The following is a 20,000-nucleotide window of genomic DNA, read 5'->3' as shown; positions in this document are numbered from 1 at the left end:
CTGTATACGGATACGCAACAAGTGGGTACAATATCCTGTTGCACCGTATCGTATCACTAGGTGGTACGCAAAGATGATACGATACGTGGAAATGCAACAAGTGTGGACGCGGCTTAAGGTGTTTAGGGTTCCGTGCCTTCCCCTGTGTTTATATTCTCCATCATCCAAATCGTATACATATGTATATATATATATATATATATATATATATATATATATATATATATGTGTGTGTGTGTGTGTGTGTGTGTGTGTGTGTGTGTGTGTGTGTGTGTGTGTGTGTGTGTGTGTGTGTGTGTGTGTGTGTGTGTGTGTGTGTGTGTGTGTGTGTGCGCGTTTACCTAATTGAAGTAGACAGAAGGAGCAACGTTCGTAAGGTTCCGTCTCTTCTTCTCCAATTAACATAGATTAAAAATCATATAATTGTAATTCTGTGTGTGTGTGTGTGTGTGTGTGTGTGTGTGTGTGTGTGTGTGTGTGTGTGTGTGTGTGTGTGTGTGTGTGTGTGTGTGTGTGTGTGTATGTGTATGTGTATCTGTGTGTATCTGTGTGTATGTGTATGTATATGCATGTATGTGTATGTGTATGTATATCCATGTATGTGTATATGTATGCGTAAGTGTGTATGTATGCGTAAGTGTGTATGTATGCGTACGTGTGTGTATGTGTACCTGTGTGTGTATGTGTGCGTCTGTGCGTATGTGTGTATGTATATATATGTTCTTGTGTGTGGGCTTGCATATACTTACATGTATACATATAAGTATATTTGCATGCATAACTCCACTTGTGCGAGAGTTTGTGTATGTGCTTACTTGGGTGTGAATATAGTTGCATATGCACACACACACACACACACACACACACACAACACACACACACACACACACACACACACACACACACACACACACACACACACACACACACACACACACACACACACACACACACACACACACACACACACACACACACACACACACACACACGTATGCTTGCGTGCACAAGCATGGGCGAGCTCCCTTGTCTTAACCCATCTCGTGAGAAAGCAAAGACCGACACGCCCTCACGGTCTCACGCAAAGATCCTAAAACCCATTCCGCCGTTAGACAGAATCAAGTCTCAGCATTAAGTCAATCATAAACAAACTGAATCAATTGATAGATGGTAATCGTTAAAGCCTTCTAACCTTTCACTTGAACAGACAGACAGACAGAAACAGACAGACAGACAGATAGACAAATAAAAATAAGTAAACAAATAGATAAATAAATAGAGTGAATAGAGTAAGGAATGCGTAGACCAAGTGATGTTAGTATAGAATAATTAAAAATAAATATATGATTAGTGGTATAGGGAAAAAGATATTTACTTGTAAATGATTAAACACAATAGATAAATGTACATGTAAATAAAAGAAAATGAATAAAAGAAAAAATAATTCAATTAACTAAACAAGCAAGGTAAACCATAGAAAGATAAATGAATAAATAAATAAATGAATAAATGAATAAATAGATAAATTCATAAATGAACAAAACCACAAACACGAAATATAAAGGCATTCCTAATGTAATGAAAATAAAAGAAAAAATAATTCAATTAACTAGACAAGTAAGATAAACCATACAAAAATAAATAAATAAATGAATAAATGAATAATTAGATAAATTCATAAATGAACGAAACCACAAACATGAAATATAAAGGCATTCCTAATGTAGTATACGGGATTCGAACCTAATTTAGCTTCCAGAATAGACTTTTCGGATCGGTTGCACTCCCTTCCCTCCAAACCCCACCCAGCCGGTTCCCCCCTCCCCCTTTCCCCTTTCTCCTTCCCCCTAGGGGGGGGGGCATCTGACCCCGATGAAGCACCCCGGGGGGAAAGTGGGACCGAAGTGTTAGGTGGGATTTCTATTTTCGAAATCCCAGGGGATTTATTTATCCATTTATATGCATATATACTTATTTGATTAATTAATCTGTTCATCTATTTATCTATTTGTTTACTTATTTATTTGCTATCTATTTATTTAGTTATCTAGTTACTTCTTTGTGTATTTATTCATCTTTTAGTGAGATTAACTTTTTACTAATATTTGATGATTTTATTTAATTAGAGCATATAATGACGGAAGAATGAGGAGGGAGAGCAAGGGAAGGAAGGGGAAGAGGAAGAGGAGGAAAAGAGGAGGAAAAGAGGAAAAGAAGAAGAAGAAGAAGAAGAATAAGAAGAGGAGGAAGAAGAGGAAGAAGAGGAGGAGGAAGAAGAGGAGGAAGAAGAGGAGGAGGAAGAGGAGGAGTAAGAGGAGGAAAAGGAGAAGGATGATGAAGATTAGGTCTCAATCAACCTAGAGTCCACTCTTGTTCGTGCCCTCCCTCCTCTCCCTCCCACCCACTCCCTCTCTCTCTCTGCAGAAAAAAAAGATGTCATTCTTTCCCCCTTCCGTCCTTTCATCAGTCACGATACACTAGTGAAGTACATCAAATTCTGTACATTTTGTACATTCTACAAGGGGAAGAAGGTGAGGAGCCTACGCCAGGAGGCGCTGAGTAGCTTCAGCCAAAGCCGTCACCTTTGCCCTGAGAGGAGGTAACAGTTACTGCTGGGAATTGGGGAGTGGTGCGGGATTCGAACCCTCAAAGCAGTCGTCTTTACCTTGAACGCAAGTAACAGTCACTGCTAGGAATTGGGGAGTAGTGCGGGATTCGAACCCTCAAAGCCGTCACCTTTGCCCTGAGCGCAGGTACCAGCTATTACTGGGAAGTGGGGAGGAGTGCGGGATTCGAACTCCTAAAACACCTTTGCCTTGAGTGCAGGTAACAGTCAATGGTGGGAATTGGGGAGTAGTGCGGGATTCGAACCCTCAAAACCAACACCTTTGCCCTGAGCGCATGTAACAGTCAATGTTAGGAACTGGAGAGGAGTGCGGGATTCGAGCCCTCAAAACAGTTATCTTTGCCCTGAGTGCAGGTAACAGTCAATGGTGGGAATTGGTGAAGAGTGCAGGATTCGAATCCTCAAAACCGCCATCTTTGCCCTTAGCACAGGTGACAGTCATTGCTGTCAATTGGGGAGGAGTGCGGGATTCGAATCCTCAAAACCGCCATCTTTGCCCTTAGCACAGGTGACAGTCATTGCTGTCAATTGGGGAGGAGTGCGGGATTCGAACTCTCAACAAAGCAAATGGGAGAACACCACACATCCAATTACGCTCCTAGACGATGTATTAAAACAATATATGCATGGAAACTTATATTACAGTTTTTGACAAGGAGTAGGAGGAGGAGGAAGAGGAGAGGGAGGAGGAGAGGGAGGAGGAGAGGGAGGAGGAGAGGGAGGAGGAGAGGGAGGAGGAGAGGGAGGAGGAGAGGGAGGAGGAGAGGGAGGAGGAAAAAGAAGAAGAGGAGGGGGATAAGGAGGAGGAGGTGGTGAGGGAGAACATGGATAAAGAGGAGAAAGAGAAAAAGAGGAGGAGGAGGAAGAGAGGGAGGAGGAGGAGAAGAGGGAGGAGGAGGTGAACAAAGAGGAGTAAGAAAAAGATGAGGATAAGGAGAAGTAAAAAAAAAAAAGAGGAGAATAAGGAGGAGGAGGAGGGGAGGGAGGGCATGGATGAAGAGGAGAAAGAAGGAGGAGGAGGAGAAGAGAGAATATGAAGAAGAGGAGGAGGATAAGGAGGAGGAGAGGGAGGGCGTGGATAAAGAGGAGAAAGAGAAAGAAGAGGAGGAAGAGGAGAATGTGGAAGAAGAAGATGAGGATAAGGAGGGGAAGGACAACATGGATAAAGAGGAAAAAGAGAAAGAGGAGGAGGACGAGGAGGACAAGGAGGGGGAGTAGGAGGAGGAAGAGGAGGAAAATTAGTAATAGGATAAGTAGGGCGGGGATGAGGGGGAAGACGAGGAAGGGGAGGAGGAGGCGGCGGAGGAGGAGGAGGAGGAGGAGGGAGGAGGAGGAGGAGGGAGGACAATGTGGAGTAGAAGGCGAAGGAGAAAGAGGACAAGAATGAGGATGAGAAAGAGAACAAGAAGGGGGAGGAGGAGGAGGAAGAGGAAGAGCAGCAGGAGGAGGAGGACTAAAAGGACTATGAGGACAAGGAGGAAGAGGTTGAGGAGGAGGAATAGGAGGGGGAGAAGTATAAGGAGGGGGTGGAAGGGGAGAAAAAGGACGAGGAGGAGGAAGAGGAGGACAATGAGGAGGACGAGGAGGAGGAAGAGGAGAAAGAGGAGTAGGAGGAGAAGAAGGACGAGGAGGAAGAAGGGGAGGAGGAAGGGGAGGAGGAGAAAGAGGAGGAGTAAGAGGAGTTGGAGGAGGACGAGGAGGAGGAGAAAGAGGAGGAGAAAGAGAGAGAGGAGAAAGAGGTGTAAGAGGAATAAGAGGAGGAAGGGGTGGAGGAGGAAGGGGTGGAGGAGGAGGAGGAAGAGGAGAAAGAGGGAGGAGGAAGAGGAGGAGGAAGAGGAGTATGAGGAGAAGTAGGAGGAGGAGTACAGGGAAAAGTAGGAGGAGGAGGAGGAGAAGGAGTAGGAGTGGGAGGGGGAGGAGGAGTAGGAGGAGGAGGAGTACAGGGAAAAGTAGGAGGAGGAGGAGGAGAAGGAGTAGGAGTGGGAGGGGGAGGAGGAGTAGGAGGAGGAGGAGGAGGAGGAAGAAGAGGAGGGAGAAGATGGTGGGCGTGTAAGATATGCAACGATGCGAAAGGGGGGCTTTTCCATAATTGATATATAGCGTGAGCTCAGCCTGTCAGGCTTCTTTCCTGTCCCCCCCTTAACCCCCCTTAGCCCCCCTAACCCCTCTAACCCCTCTAACACCCCCCCCCCCCATCCTCCCGGTGTCTTCCTCCTGTGTCTGTGTGTCTTTCGAGATGAAAGGTTTTGAGAGTGAAGCAGTGGAGGGTGAGGGTGAGAGGATGAGGGGGACGCTTCTCTTGCCGTATCTGAGGTACTGGGTGTTTGTATATATATATATATATATATATATATATATACATATATATATATATATATATATATATATATATACGTACATACATACGTACATACATATATACATATGCATACATACATATACATACATTACATACATACATACATTACACACACACACACACACACACACACACACACACACACACACACACACACACACACACACACACACACACACACACACACACACACACACACAGGTCCCTCCCAAAGAGAGAGAGAGAGAGAGAGAGAGAGAGAGAGAGAGAGAGAGAGAGAGAGAGAGAGAGAGAGAGAGAGAGAGAGAGAGAGAGAATTTCATACTCCCTCTTGCCTTCCCTCCCCCCTCCCCCAACACCCCCCCAAACCCAGCCTTCCTCTCTCCCCTACCCTCCCCCTCCTTCTTCGTCTCCTCCTTTTATTATTATTTTTTTTTTTTTAATTTTCTTCGTCCTGACTTTTTCCTCTTTCTTCGTGTCGACCCTTTGTCTTCCTTACTTTTTTCATTTTACTCTTTTTTTTTCTTTTTTGTTATAACGATCATCTTCATTTTTCCTTTTCTTCTCTTTATGTCTCAGATTCTTTCGGTATATCTAATATTCTCTCGGAGTCTCTTAAAATCTCTCAGTGCCTCTCAGTTTTTCAGAGTCTTCTCGTGTCTCCCAGAGCCTCTCAGAGTCCCTCGATGTCTGTCAGTCTCTCAGCATCTGTAAGTGTGTCTCAAAGTCTTTTAATCTTTCAATATCTCTCATTCTCTCAGTGCCTCTCAATCTCTCTCAGTATCTTTTAGAATTTCTCAAAGTCTCTCAGAGTCCAGAGTCTCTCAGATTTTCTCAGATTCTCTCAGAGCCTCTCAGTTTCTTTCAGAGCCTCTCAGTTTCTCTCAGTCTCTCAGGGTCTCTTAGCGTCTATCAACATCTCTCAGAGTCTCTCGGTGTCCCTTAGTGTCTGTCACTCTCTCAGTTTCTCTCAGTGTCTCTCAGAGTCTCTCAGAGTTTCTCAGAGTTTCTCAGAGTCTCTCAGAGTCTCTCAGAGTCTCTCAGAGTCTCTCAGAGTCCCTCAGAATCTCTCAGAGTTCCCCAGAGTTCCCCAGAGTCTCTCAAAGTCTCTCAAAGTCTCTCAAAGTCTCTCAGAGTCTCTCAGAGTCTCTCTCACTCGATCTCCGCGCCGGCAAGGAACCGCAACTATCGTTATCTATATTACTGTAGATATCGGCGAGCAAATCGACAGGATCAGTGATAGATAGGATGTTGTTTATCTCAATAAATAACAGGTCAAAAACCCTCGTTATTGTTTTATTTGTTTGTTTGTATCAGAAGCGTCTTTTATAGTTTTACTTGCTTTGTTTGCGTGATTGTTCAAAGTGTGTTTTTATGTAACAATTGATAATATACGAATCTATTTTCTATGAATGTCAATATACTTATGCAAATATCATTATTGTTGATCATTTTGTATGTTTTCTATATAAAGATACAGTGTAGCGAAGATACAAAACAAGAATAAGTTAGATATATTATCTATTTTTGTCCATTATTACTATATACCTGGGAGCTCGTACTCTCACTCCTCTCCCTCTTTCTTTCCCTTCCTCTCCCTTTCTCCTCTCCCTCCCTCCTCTCCATCTTTTATTTCCTTCACCTTCCTTCCTTTCCTCTCTCCCTCTTTCTCCTCCCTCTCTCCCTCCCTTCTCTCTCTCCTTCACTTCCCTATCCCCCTTTCCTTCTCTCACCTTTCTCCTCTCCCTCCCTCCCTCTCCCTCCCTTGCTCTTCTCCTTCCCTCTCTTGTTCCCTTCACCTTTCTTCCCTCCCTTTCCCTCCACCTCTCTCTCCCACCCTCTTTTCCCTCTCTTCCTCTCTCTCTCCCTCCCTTTCCTTCCCTCCCTCCCTCCCTTTCCTTCCCTCCCTCCCTCCCTTTCCTTCCCTCCCTCCCTCACGTCTCTCCCTCCCTCCCTCCCTCCCTCACGTCTCTCCCTCCCTCCCTCCCTCACGTCTCTCCCTCCCTCCCTCCCTCACGTCTCTCCCTCCCTCCCTCCCTCCCTCACGTCTCTCCCTCCCTCCCTCACGTCCCTCCCTCCCTCCCTCCCTCCCTCCCTCCCGTCTCTCCCTCCCTCCCTCCCTCACGTCTCTCCCTCCCTCCCTCACGTCTCTCCCTCCCTCCCTCACGTCTCTCCCTCCCTCACGTCCCTCTCTCCCTCCCTCACTTCCCTCTCTCCCTCCCTCACGTCCCTCCCTCACGTCTCTCCCTCCCTCCCTCCCTCACGTCTCTCCCTCCCTCCCTCACGTCTCTCCCTCCCTCCCTCACGTCTCTCCCTCGCTCCCTCACGTCTCTCCCTCCCTCACGTCTCTTCCTCCTTTCTTCCTTCCAACCCTCTCTCTTCTTTCCTCCCTTCCTCACTCCTCCCTCCCCCTTCCTCTTTCTCCACCCTCCCTCCCTCCTTTTCTGCTTTCCTCCTCTCCCTCCTTCTCACCCTTCCTCCTCCTCTCCCTCCTTCTCACCCTTCCTCCTCCTCTCCCCCCCTCACTTACTACAACATCCGGACATGAAGACTCTCTCTTGGTATTAATCTGCTCAATCTCGCTCATCAACGTTTCGAAAAAATAAAATAAAATAAAATAAAAACTCAAAATTTGGTGAAGAACGAGCTTCCGACTTCTGGCGGCGTTTCTTTCGATTATTGTCGACTCTGGAGTCTATGGTATCAAGAATTCGCTCGTTTATAATCGATTCGTTACACACACACACGCACGCATACACGCGCGTAAACACACACACACACACACACACACACACACATATTATATATATATATATATATATATATATATATATATATATATATATATATATATATATTGTATGTGTATGTGTGCGTGTGTGTGTATGTGTGTGTGTGTGTGTGTGTGTATGTGTATGTGTATGTGTGTGTGCGTGTGTGTGTGTGTGTGCGTGTGTACGTATTGGCATGTGTTTACACATATGTATTCATGCTTATATGTATACATAAGCATCTGTGCTTAAATCTGTGTGAGAGAATCCTAAATCCCGAGATCCAGTCAAGGTTAACTTAATCCCTCTTAATCGGGTTCAACGCGGTTAGCAGAGACTAACTGAAGTGATGACGAGACCAGATTTGGTCGTGAGTCCGTGAGAAAAGTCCTGTGAGACCAAAATTTCGTGAGAAGAAGTCCGAGATACAAGGATTCACGTGAGTGTACACGCACGCACGCACACATGAACATAAGCATACACACACACACACACACACACACACACACACACACACACACACACACACACACACACACACACACACACACACACACACACACACACACACATACACACACACACACATACACACTTACACACCCATACATAAATACACGCCGGACACGTGACCTGAGCCCCCGTCCCTTCTTGCTTACCTCGCTACTTCTGTATAGATACATGTTCTCCACTCTGTAATTCACATCTGCTGAAGAGGATCACAGTTAGTGATCGAAATATACGTATCTTTTTACTTTCGCTTATTCTTCTCCGAAAGTGGGTCATTAGTATTATACATACAAACATACATGCATACATAAATATATATATATATATATATATATATATATATATATATATACATATATACAGACAGACATATATGTACATGTATATGTCTACACACAAGGAGGTTTCTCCCCTTTATATAGGGGTTGCTGCATCAAAAAATACACATGTACACATATACATTAGTCATATTCAAAAGCAATGCAGCGAGGCACAGTTCTTCTGTAGCTAAGGCCAGAAGCGCTGGTTATTGGTGAAAACTAACAGTCTAAGCGCTTTTGTTAAGTCATTAATATTTTTGGGCATTAAAGGATTCAAAATGGGATCAAGGTAATTCTGTTAACTGGAGGAGGAGGAGGAAGATGAAGAGGTGAAGGAGGAGGAAGAGGACTAAGATCTGGAAGAGGAGGCAGAGGAGGAGGAAGTGAAGGCAGAGGAGGAGGATAAGGAGGAGGAGGAGGAAGAGAAAGCAGAAAAGGAGGAAGAGGATGAGGAGGAGTGGAAATAGGAGGAGTAAAAGTTATAGAAAAAGGAAGGAGGAATAGAAGATAAAGAATAGAAAAAAGACTGCTAGAACAAAGGGATCAGTACTATTCGGTACGCAAAAAGTTGCCGTCTGACGATTTTATTCGGCTTTGGAGTTATGTCATTACGACGAACTCGTTCCGCCGTCAGGCAGTTTCAAACAGTTTCCATATTCGACGCTAGAAGCTGCTTAGACTTAAACCAATACTCTCAGAGACCTGAGCTGAGCGCTATACCTATTAGACCACACCATCACACCCTCTTCCCCCTAAGAAAAAAAAAAAAAAAAAAAAAAAAATAGGACAAAAAACCAACATTGACTCCATTTCCATTGGGAAGACAAACTATGATATTTACATAAACGAACAATTGTGTTTTTATGATCAAACACCGACCCCCATGTTTGACTGAAAACAAACCACGCTTGTTTACTATTGTCTACGCCGCGTTCGTACGGGTAAACACAAAAGCATATATGACTTTGTCATCGACATTAGGGTTAATTATACATGGGAACAACAATTGAGAAAGTTGTGATTGATTATACATCAACTGGTGCCGGATGTGATCGATGATGAAAAACATTGTGCTTTCGACTCGAAGAGTAAATTTCATTCTCGCTCATTACAGGACAAGCGGCCAGGAATATCCCTAATTCAATTCATTGACGGTGGGGAGAGGGGGAGAGAGGGGGAGAGGAGAGGGAGAGGGGAGAGGAGAGGGAGAGGGGAGAGAGGGGGAGAGAGGGGAGGGAGAGCAGGGCGAAGGAAGGGGAGGGAGAGAGGGAGGAGAGGGAGAAGGGGAAGCGAGGGGGGGAAGCAGGGGAGGAGGGAGGAGGGGAGCGGGGAGGAAGGAAGAGGGAGGAGGAAGGGAGGAGGGAGGAGGAAGGGAAGAGGGAGGGGAGTGGGGAGGAGGAATGGGGAAGGAGGGAAGCGAGGGGTGGGGGAAGTGAGGGGGAGGGAGAGGGAGGGGAGGTCGAAGGAGGGGAGGGAGAGGAAGGGGAGAGGGAAGGGAGGGGGAAGGAGGGGAACGGGGAGGAAGGAAAGAGGGAGGAGGAAGGGAAGAGGGAGGGGGAAAGGGAGGAGAAAGGGGAGGGGGAGTGGGGAAAGAGGGTAGAGGTGAGGAGATGATGTGGGAAAGGGGAGGATGATGGGGAGGGATGAGTGTGAGGGAGGAGGGAATGTGAAGGGGAAGGGAGAGGGAGGAGAGGGGAGGGAGAGGAAGAGGTGGATGGATAGGAGAGGGTGATGGGGAAGGAGAAAAGAGATGGGAAGGAAAGAAAGAGCGCTGACAGGGGAGAAGAGGAGAGGAGAAGGGGTAGAGAGGGAAATAAATTTACTGGGTTAATAGAGAATGAATGTATTATTTATATATATATATATATATATATATATATATTATGGAAATAAACTCTCCTACTGGGATTCGAACCCTCGCCTGAGCGGCATGCTTTATACAAGACGAAGACCGTACCATCACGCCATCGTGACCCTACAAAACGGAACGACTTAGTTCACGTAGTAATCGTTCCGCCGAGGGCACCCGGTCGAAACATGGTATGTACTGTATTTCATCAAATCCTTTATGCAGGCTAGTATTCCGTTTTGTAGGGTCATGGTGGCGTGATGGTATGGTCTTCGTCTTATAAAAAGCTAGCCGCTCAGGCGAGGGCTTGAATCCCAGTAGGAGAGTTTATTTTCAAATATTTTAATGACACAAAAGCTCTTATCGGAAGACTAGCCTGCATAAAGGATTTGATGACATACAGTACATACCGCGTTTCACCCGGGTGTGTGTTTGTGTGTGTGTGTGTGTGTGTGTGTGTGTGTGTGTGTGTGTGTGTGTGTGTGTGTGTGTGTGTGTGTGTGTGTGTGTGTGTGTGTGTGTGTGTGTGTGTGTGTGTGTGTGTGTGTGTGAGGAATAATAGGAGGAGGAGGAAGAGGAGGAGTAAGAAGAGGAGGAGAAAAGGGAATAGCACAGAACCTAGAATCTAATAGACATATAGTAAAAGCGCGGTTTCCGCAAGATGACTTGAACCGTGAGGCGACAACCAGAATAGAATATATAAGGTGGTTCCCCGTCACGTGAAAGATACTTGGGGTGACGGACATGTGACGGACGTGTGACGGACCTGTGACGGACGTGTGACGTGTGTGACTGATATGTAATGGACGTGTGACGGACGTGTCACGAACGTATGACGAATGTGTCACGAAAGTGTGACGGATGAGTCACGAATGTGTGACGGACGAGTTATGGATTTGTGACGGACGAGTCACGGATGTGTGACGGAAGTGTGACGGACAAGTCACGGATGTGTGACGGAAGTGTAACGGACGTGTCACGGATGTGTCACGTCTATGTAACAGGATCGCGTGACGCTCCGTGTAAGATGTCTGGCTTAAGAACGGAAGGAGGAGGAGATGATGATGATGATGATGATGATGATGATGATGATGATGATGGTGATGATGGTGATGATGGTGATGATGGTGATGATGGTGATGATGGTGGTGATGGTGGTGATGGTGGTGATGGTGGTGATGGTGGTGATGGTGATGATGGTCATGGTGGTGATGGTGATGATGATGATGATGATGATGATGATGATGATGATGATGATGATGATGATGATGATGATGATGATGATGATGATGATGATGATGATGATGATGATGATGATGATGGACGACGACGACGAAAATGGCATAAATGAATAAGACGATAAAGACGAAGACGATGACGAAGATGATGAAGATAAAGAAGATAAAGAAGATAAAGAGGAGGAGGAAGAGGAGGTGAAGGAAGAGAAGGAAGATGATGAGGAGGATGAAGATGGGGAGGAGGAGGAGACGGAGGAGGACCGCCTCCGCTGTGGATGAAAATCATTGGTTTCGCCAAAAGAACAAAGAATTTGCCAAAGTGGGGCGAACCCGCTCCAGGAAAAGAAAGGCAGAAATCTCCGGGAGGAGGGGGAGGAGGAGGAGGAGGAGGAGGAACAGGAGAGGGAGTAGGAGGGGAAGAAGAAGAGGAGGAGGAAGAAGAAGTAGTAGTAAAGGAGGAACAGGAGTGTAACCATTACTAACCATCACCTACCACGCACATGATCCACATGCATACGACAGAGTACTCGCATTCAGCGAGACACCCCTCTTGCTTACCTTGCTTTCCCTGAACAACCATACTACCACATACATCTAACGCAGCAGAAATCAGACAAACAAGATATTGCTGCCAAATGTCACCAGATTAACCCATTAAACCCCCTTTATTATACCTACCCCTATTATACTACCCATAAGCTAACATATATATAACATACCTAACCATACCCACCAACTATACGACTAACCCTCATATATAAAACTGATCCCAATGCATAGAACAGCCAGACTAACACCTTCACTTACGACAACCCATTAACTCCCTAAATTAACCGACGATAATGTAACCAAGAGGAGAGCTGAGCAGGTCGAGAGCCTGCCAGCCAGGTCTGCCCGAGGTCAAGGCATACCACTTTCCTGTGTTTTGCCCACAGCCCCCATATATAGTTTGTCATATTTCCAACCAGATTCTCTTGTTATAAATAAATAGAAGAAAACTCCCCGTTTGGAGTTGGTCTCGCCCGCATTATGTCCCCTTTATGTAGCCTACCCAAGACAAAAAGGCTACCAAAGGAGAAAGAGGAAGAGAAGTAAGAAAAGGAGGAAGAGGAGGAAGAGGAGGAAGAGGAGGAGGGGGAAGGAGAGGAGGAGGGGGAAGGAGAGGAGGAGGGGGAAGGATAGGAGTAAGAAATGGAGGAAGAGGAGTAAGAAATGGAGGAAGAGGAGAAGGAGGAGGAAGAGGAGGAGGAGAAGGGGAGAGTGAGTAGAAAGAAAAGGAGAAAGAGAGGGAGGAGGAGGGGAAGAGGAAGAGGAGGGGAGAAGAAGAAGAGGGGAGAAAGAAAAGATGGAGGAAAAGGAGGATAAAAAGATAAAAAGAGGAGGAGGAAGAGGAGGAGAAGTAATAGGAGAAAGAAGAGGAGGAATGAAGAGAAAAAGAAGGAGGAGGAAGAAAAGGTGGAGGAGAAGGAGGAGGACAAGGAGTAGAAGAAGAGGGAGGACAAGAAGTAGAAGAAGAAGGAGGACGAAGATGAGGAGGAGGAGGAAGACGAAGATGAGGAGGAGGACGAAGATGAGGACGAAGATGAGGAGGAGGAGGAGGAGGAGGAAGAGGAGGACGATTAGATTGCTCAATACATGAAGCCTGAAGCGAGATCCACTGGTATTTTCTCCGCTGAAGTCATCCTGAAGCTTCGTCTGTTTCAGGAACGTAACAGAGGTGAACGGCCGGGGAACGTCTGAAACGCGTTCAACAGTGAACGTACGTGCAGGTGAACGGCAACACAAGAAATTCCCGTCAAGAAACAACATGGAGGAACGAGTGATTAGGAACGAGGAGAGGAGGAAGTGGAGGAAGAGGAGGAAGAGGGGAGGCGAAAAGGAGGAGGAGGAAGATGTGGTAGAGGAGTGGGAAGTGGAAGGGAAGGGGGAGGAGGTGGGAGGAGGAAGGGAAGGGGGGTGGACGAGGGGGAGTGTAAAGAGAAGCATAGGAAGGAAGGTGGAAGGGGAGGAGAAAGAGGAGGAGAAAGAGGAGGAGGTGGATGAGGAGAAGGGGAGAAGAGGGGAAGGAGGTCGAATGGATGGGGGAAGAGGAGGAGGAAGGTGAGGAGTAGAAAGAAGAGGAGGATAAGGAGAAGGAAGAAGATGAGAAAAAAAAGAATAGGAAGATGGGGAGGAGGAGGAGGACGACGAGGAGGAGGAGGACGAGGACGAGGAGGACGAGGAGGAGGACGAGGAGGAGGAGGACGAGGAGGAGGAGGACGAGGACGAGGAGGAAGAGGAGGACGAGGAGGAAGAGGAGGACGAGGAGGAAGAGGAGGACGAGGAGGAGGAGGACGAGGACGAGGAGGAAGAGGAGGACGAGGAGGAGGACGAGGACGAGAACGAGGAGTACAAGGACGAAGACGAGGACGATGAAGAAGAGGAAGATAAGGAAGAGTAGGAGGGCGAGGACAAAGAGGAGGAATAAGAGGAATAGGAAGAGGAGGAATAGGAAAAGGAGAAGGAGGAGGAGGAGGAGGAGGAGGAGGAGGAGGAGGAGGAGGAGGAGGAGGAGGAGGAGGAGAAGAAGGAGGAGGAGGAAGGCGTGAACACATGAGAAAAAGACATCACAGGAGGATTAGGAGGGAAATGCCAAACAAGTCCCTCATACCCACAACCCCATCATCAACACCACCACCAACACCTCCACTACCACCATCACTATTGCCACCAACACCATCACCACCACCAACATCCCCATCACTGACACCAACACTTCCACCATCACTAACACCACCACTACCACTATTGCCACCATCACCATCGCTACCACGACCACCACCACCACCACCACTAACACCACCACCAGCACCTCCACCACCACCAGTATTTCCACCACCACCAACACCATCACTATCATCGCCATTACCACCGTCACCACATCCCCACAATCACCACCATTGCCACCATCACCACCACCATCATCTCTGCTATCACCACTAACACCAACACCACTACCACCATTGCCACTATCACCGTTTCTACTAACACCAACACCTCCACCATTACCACCATTGCTACAATCACCACCACTACCACCACCACCACTACCATCATAACCACCAGCCCCTACAACCACCATCATCACCACCATCACCAACACCACCACTACCACCACCACCATCACTACCATCACCATTACCACCACCATCATCACCACCCCGACAACCACCACCATTGCCACCATCACCAACATTATCATCACCACTACCATCACCATTACCATCACCATTACCACCATTGTTACCACCACCACAACCACCACAATTGCCACCATCACCCACATTACCACCGACATCACCACCAACATCACCACCACCACTATCACCATTGCATTCCTCTCCTATTCCCAGCAGTGACTATTTGTTACTTGGTCCCTTAACAGCCCCAAAAGCGCATATACATAGGGCAAAGATGACGGCTTCGGGCCCAGCTACTCAGCGCCTCCTGGCGTAGGCTCCTCAACTTCTACTCATTGAAACCGGATCCACTCTTGCATTGAAGTCTCCCAGTAGAACCAGTTTTTCAGTTTTGTGAATCCTCTTGCGCACTTTGTCTAACAAAGAACAAAAAACTGTTATTTAGTCTCTCTGTCAGACTTCATTGAAGAAGAAAGATAACTACCGACAAGTCTATCTGTTGATCGACCTATTAATCAATCTACCTATCTAGTTATCTATCTATATCTATTTACCTACATATCGATCTATTTACCTATCTAGTTATCTATATCTATTCATCTATTTATCTATGTATCTATATACCAATAGGCTTCTTCCCCCTTATAAGGGGGTAGCCAACAATGGCATGCATCTACCTCCATTCATTCCACATCCATCCAACACCCACTTGTTTCATCACTTATCTTAGCTTTTTCTGGATGAATGGGTCATCCCTGTTCCCCGCCCCATTGCCCGCGTCAGAAGCAATGCAGCAAGACAACGTTTTACCCTTACAAGCTCATATGTACGAATCTAATATATATACAGTATATATATATATATATATATATATATCTATATATATATATATATATATATATATATATATATATATAAGGTAGGTAGCCAAGTTAAAGGGTAGGTACTCACTCCCATCCATTATGAACGAAACGTTGTATAAACAACTTGCTTGTTCTTACATACTGAGGAACATAATTATTGAAAAAGAATCTTTATACAATGAAATTCTCATGGATAAATGTCTTATGTTTATGCGCTTAGATAAAAAAAATGTGTCTTGGGCCTTGCCACAGTGTCAAGTCTACAGGGATTCAAACCCGGGTCATTACGGTCATAATGTAATGCATTAACCACCATACGATCACAGTGATTTTAGGCCTTGTACGTGTTTATGTCTCTAATTTGTTTCTTTTCAGTTGACTGGAGGTATTTCAGAAATTCGAAAAAAAATCCCTCTGCCGTGACCAGGAATCGAACCTGGGTTATTGCGGCCACAACGCAATGTACTAACCACTATACGATCACGGCCACTGCAGGCACATAAATAATGTGAAGACATATATTTACTTTATTTCACATTTGTTTGTAATTGATCAATGAAATTTGACTTATTCTAAAATCACCACCTGCCGTGACCAGGATTCGAACCTGGGTTATTGCGGCCACAACGCAATGTACTAACCACTATACGATCACGGCCACTGATGGAGACAATTTCAGAGATATTTTTACATTATTTCATATCTGTTTCCAATTGATCAGTGAAATATGGCTTATTCTAAAAGCTCCACCTGCCGTGACCAGGATTCGAACCTGGGTTATTGCGGCCACAACGCAATGTACTAACCACTATACGATCACGGCCACAGAAGGATATGTGCATCTGTGAATTATATACTATTCTTACTCAATATCTGGTCGCAACTGATCAATGAATTCTGATTTATTCTAAAAGCTCCACATGCCGTGACCAGGATTCGAACCTGGGTTATTGCGGCCACAACGCAATGTACTAACCACTATACGATCACGGCCACTGAACAACACAAGAGTGTTTGAAAGTTATATAGTAAAATTTGTTGTTTGCAATTGATCAATGAAATTAGACTTATTCTAAAAGCTCCATCTGCCGTGACCAGGATTCGAACCTGGGTTATTGCGGCCACAACGCAATGTACTAACCACTATACGATCACGGCCACTGTAGGACACTATTACAAATGAAAGTTATATAGTATTGTTTGTCTGTTGTTTGCAATTGATCAATAACATTTGATTTATTCTAAAAGCTCCACTTGCCGTGACCAGGATTCGAACCTGGGTTATTGCGGCCACAACGCAATGTACTAACCACTATACGATCACGGCCACTGGGGAACTATCATACAATAGGACAACTGAAGAAGTTTTTAAGTTCTTCTCAACTGTCCGCTATGACTTGAAAATATTAGAAATTATATCTTTATTGTGGATTTATCTATTTATTTATTTATTTATTTATTTATTATTTGATTTTTAGCAAAGAGGAAGACAGAGAGGGGGAAGGATAGAGTAGGAAATATTTTCATTGGCCATTAAGGGACCAAAAAATGAAATAAAATAAGATAAATATGAAAAATGATAATAACACAAGATAAAATGATAACATTAATTTCAAATGAATTAAATTCAAGCAACATAAATTGATATGGTGGAGGAGGAGGGGGAGGAGGGGAAGGAGGAGGAAGAGGAGGCAAGACACGTTCAGTCTGTCGTTTGTGCCATGTAAACAATGGACGCAGCGTCATGCGTAAGTATCGTTTGAACTACGGAGAGCGCGCTAAACTAAAAAATTCACTTTTTTTTTTTTTTTTTTTTACAATTTTTTGTTTACAGTCAGTTCAAACGTAAAATCGAAAAAACGTAAAACGAATGAACGTAAGTAGAGGAGTGTCTATATACTTCAGTAAGTATACTTAGAAAAAAGTAAATAGAAAATAAATATCATACTAAATGAAAATGAAATATGAATAAATAAAATTAAATAGAATAAAATTAAATAACTAAATAAATAAACTTATGATAATGGTGATAATGACAATTGTATTCTTTACTATGCCCTTTTCTTTAAACTCCAGGTGCCTTATATATCATTCCAATTATATATATATATATATATATATATATATATATATATATATATATATATGTATGTATATATATATATATTTATATATATATATATATTTATATATATATATATATAAATATATATACATTTATATATATATAAATATATATATATATTATATATGTATATATATATATATATATATATATATATATATATATATATATATATTCAATTCTTATTTTCAGTTTCCTCTTTGTAGAGCTTAACATTATCATCATTTCCTCTATTTTTTTTTTTTATTATTCTTTATATTTTTTCAAAATATCAAACTTCATATTAAGTGGACAATTTTAAGAAATTTAAATTTTCTTAAGTTGCCATTATGTGTAGATATTGCTCAGTGGCCGTGATCGTATAGTGGTTAGTACATTGCGTTGTGGCCGCAATAACCCAGGTTCGAATCCTGGTCACGGCAAGCGATAATTTTAGAATAAGTCAAATTTCATTGATGAATTACAAACAATAGACAAGCAACACTAAATAACTTTCATCATTGTATGTGTTCCTCAGTGGCCGTGATCGTATAGTGGTTAGTACATTGCGTTGTGGCCGCAATAACCCAGGTTCGAATCCTGGTCACGGCAGGTGGAACTTTTAGAATAAGCCAATTTTCACTGAGCAATTGCAAACAGATATGAAATAATATGAATATGTCTTTGCAGTTGTCTCCATCAGTGGCCGTGATCGTATAGTGGTTAGTACATTGCGTTGTGGCCGCAATAACCCAGGTTCGAATCCTGGTCACGGCAGGTGGTGATTTTAGAATAAGCCAATTTTCACTAATCAATTGCAAACAGATATGAAATAATATGAATATATCTTTGAAGTTGTCACCATCAGTGGCCGTGATCGTATAGTGGTTAGTACATTGCGTTGTGGCCGCAATAACCCAGGTTCGAATCCTGGTCACGGCAGGTGGAGCTTTTAGAATAAGTCAAACTTCTTTAATCAATTACAAACAAATATTAGATAAGATGAATGTATATCTCATCATTCTCTATGTGTTCATCAATGGCCGTGATCGTATAGTGGTTGTGGCCGCAATAACCCAGGTTGTGGCCGCAATAACTCAGGTTCGAATCCTGGTCACGGCAGGTGGTGATTTTTAGGATACACTAAATTTCATTGATCAATTGCATACAAATAGTAAGTAAAATTGATACAGAACTCACTATATATCGTGGTTACCCAGTGGCCGTGATCGTATAGTGGTTAGTACATTGCGTTGTGGCCGCAATAACCCAGGTTCGAATCCTGGTCACGGCAGGTGGTGATTTTTAGGATACACTAAATTTCATTGATCAATTGTATACAAATAGTAAGTAAAATTGATACAGAACTCACTATATACCGTGGTTACCCAGTGGCCGTGATCGTATAGTGGTTAGTACATTGCGTTGTGGCCGCAATAACCCAGGTTCGAATCCTGGTCACGGCAGAGGTAAATTTTATGGGATCGTTATCAACGACTTCCAAAAAAGTGTTTCCAGAACTCTTCTGGATCGCCGTCGGCCCTGGAAACTGAAGAAGCGGTAGAGACTGGATAATAACTACTCTGAGTAATTCTTGGGTGAGAAGAGAGCACGGAGAAGAGAGAAGAAAAGAAAGACAGAATATATACTGTAAATATTTTTTGTTTCATCTGGAAATAGCTAAAAGAGTGGAGTGAGGAAAGGGAGTGGGGAAAGGGAGTGGGGAAGGGGAGTGGGGAAGGGGAAGGGGAAAAGGGGTGAGGGAAGGGGAAAGGGAGGGGGGAAGGGGGAAAGGAGGGGGGAAGGGGGAAAGGGAGGGGGAGAGGGGGGAAGGAAAGGGGGAAAGGAGGGGGAGGGGACGAGGAGGGAGGAGGGGGAAAGGGAGGGGAGAGGAGGGGGAGAGGAGGGGGAGAGGAGGGGGAGAGGAGGGGGAGAGGAGGGGGAGAGGAGGGGGAGGTTAAGAAAGACTAACATCAAAATTTAAAATTAATTTCAGAAAGATGTGGCTTCCAGTGGCCGTGATCGTATAGTGGTTAGTACATTGCGTTGTGGCCGCAATAACCCAGGTTCGAATCCTGGTCACGGCAGAAGGAAGTTTATTCTTGAAATTTCAGTTCACACAGGTGTGGGCCTGTTTGTCAGTGTAAATCAATACCTTTGTTGCTGTTGTTGGTATGGAATATGTTTAACTTGCGTTTCTAT

General features: G+C 44.4%; 13 non-coding genes across 13 annotated transcripts; 7 read left to right on the top strand and 6 right to left on the bottom strand.

The window, feature by feature from the left end:
• Positions 1–16,109: 16,109 nt before the first annotated feature.
• On the bottom strand, positions 16,110–16,181 carry TRNAH-GUG (transfer RNA histidin (anticodon GUG)). Its single transcript has one exon. It is a non-coding gene; the product is annotated as a tRNA-His (tRNA).
• A 99-nt stretch (positions 16,182–16,280) lies between these two features.
• On the bottom strand, positions 16,281–16,352 carry TRNAH-GUG (transfer RNA histidin (anticodon GUG)). The gene has a single exon. It is a non-coding gene; the product is annotated as a tRNA-His (tRNA).
• A 93-nt stretch (positions 16,353–16,445) lies between these two features.
• TRNAH-GUG (transfer RNA histidin (anticodon GUG)) lies at positions 16,446–16,517 on the bottom strand. The gene has a single exon. It is a non-coding gene; the product is annotated as a tRNA-His (tRNA).
• A 98-nt stretch (positions 16,518–16,615) lies between these two features.
• TRNAH-GUG (transfer RNA histidin (anticodon GUG)) lies at positions 16,616–16,687 on the bottom strand. The gene has a single exon. It is a non-coding gene; the product is annotated as a tRNA-His (tRNA).
• Positions 16,688–16,780: 93 nt separating this feature from the next.
• Positions 16,781–16,852, bottom strand: TRNAH-GUG (transfer RNA histidin (anticodon GUG)). Its single transcript has one exon. It is a non-coding gene; the product is annotated as a tRNA-His (tRNA).
• Positions 16,853–16,949: 97 nt separating this feature from the next.
• On the bottom strand, positions 16,950–17,021 carry TRNAH-GUG (transfer RNA histidin (anticodon GUG)). Its single transcript has one exon. It is a non-coding gene; the product is annotated as a tRNA-His (tRNA).
• A 1,148-nt stretch (positions 17,022–18,169) lies between these two features.
• TRNAH-GUG (transfer RNA histidin (anticodon GUG)) lies at positions 18,170–18,241 on the top strand. The gene has a single exon. It is a non-coding gene; the product is annotated as a tRNA-His (tRNA).
• A 97-nt stretch (positions 18,242–18,338) lies between these two features.
• TRNAH-GUG (transfer RNA histidin (anticodon GUG)) lies at positions 18,339–18,410 on the top strand. The gene has a single exon. It is a non-coding gene; the product is annotated as a tRNA-His (tRNA).
• Positions 18,411–18,503: 93 nt separating this feature from the next.
• On the top strand, positions 18,504–18,575 carry TRNAH-GUG (transfer RNA histidin (anticodon GUG)). The gene has a single exon. It is a non-coding gene; the product is annotated as a tRNA-His (tRNA).
• Positions 18,576–18,668: 93 nt separating this feature from the next.
• TRNAH-GUG (transfer RNA histidin (anticodon GUG)) lies at positions 18,669–18,740 on the top strand. Its single transcript has one exon. It is a non-coding gene; the product is annotated as a tRNA-His (tRNA).
• A 280-nt stretch (positions 18,741–19,020) lies between these two features.
• Positions 19,021–19,092, top strand: TRNAH-GUG (transfer RNA histidin (anticodon GUG)). The gene has a single exon. It is a non-coding gene; the product is annotated as a tRNA-His (tRNA).
• Positions 19,093–19,192: 100 nt separating this feature from the next.
• Positions 19,193–19,264, top strand: TRNAH-GUG (transfer RNA histidin (anticodon GUG)). Its single transcript has one exon. It is a non-coding gene; the product is annotated as a tRNA-His (tRNA).
• Positions 19,265–19,813: 549 nt separating this feature from the next.
• Positions 19,814–19,885, top strand: TRNAH-GUG (transfer RNA histidin (anticodon GUG)). The gene has a single exon. It is a non-coding gene; the product is annotated as a tRNA-His (tRNA).
• The last annotated feature ends 115 nt before the right edge of the window (positions 19,886–20,000 follow it).

The sequence above is a fragment of the Oratosquilla oratoria genome, chromosome 32, assembly GCF_046742065.1.
Source record: "Oratosquilla oratoria isolate Oo_2021 chromosome 32, ASM4674206v1, whole genome shotgun sequence".
Lineage (NCBI taxonomy): Eukaryota > Metazoa > Arthropoda > Malacostraca > Stomatopoda > Squillidae > Oratosquilla > Oratosquilla oratoria.
Note: the sequence above shows the minus strand (reverse complement) of the source record. Positions and strands in the feature narration are given on the sequence as shown.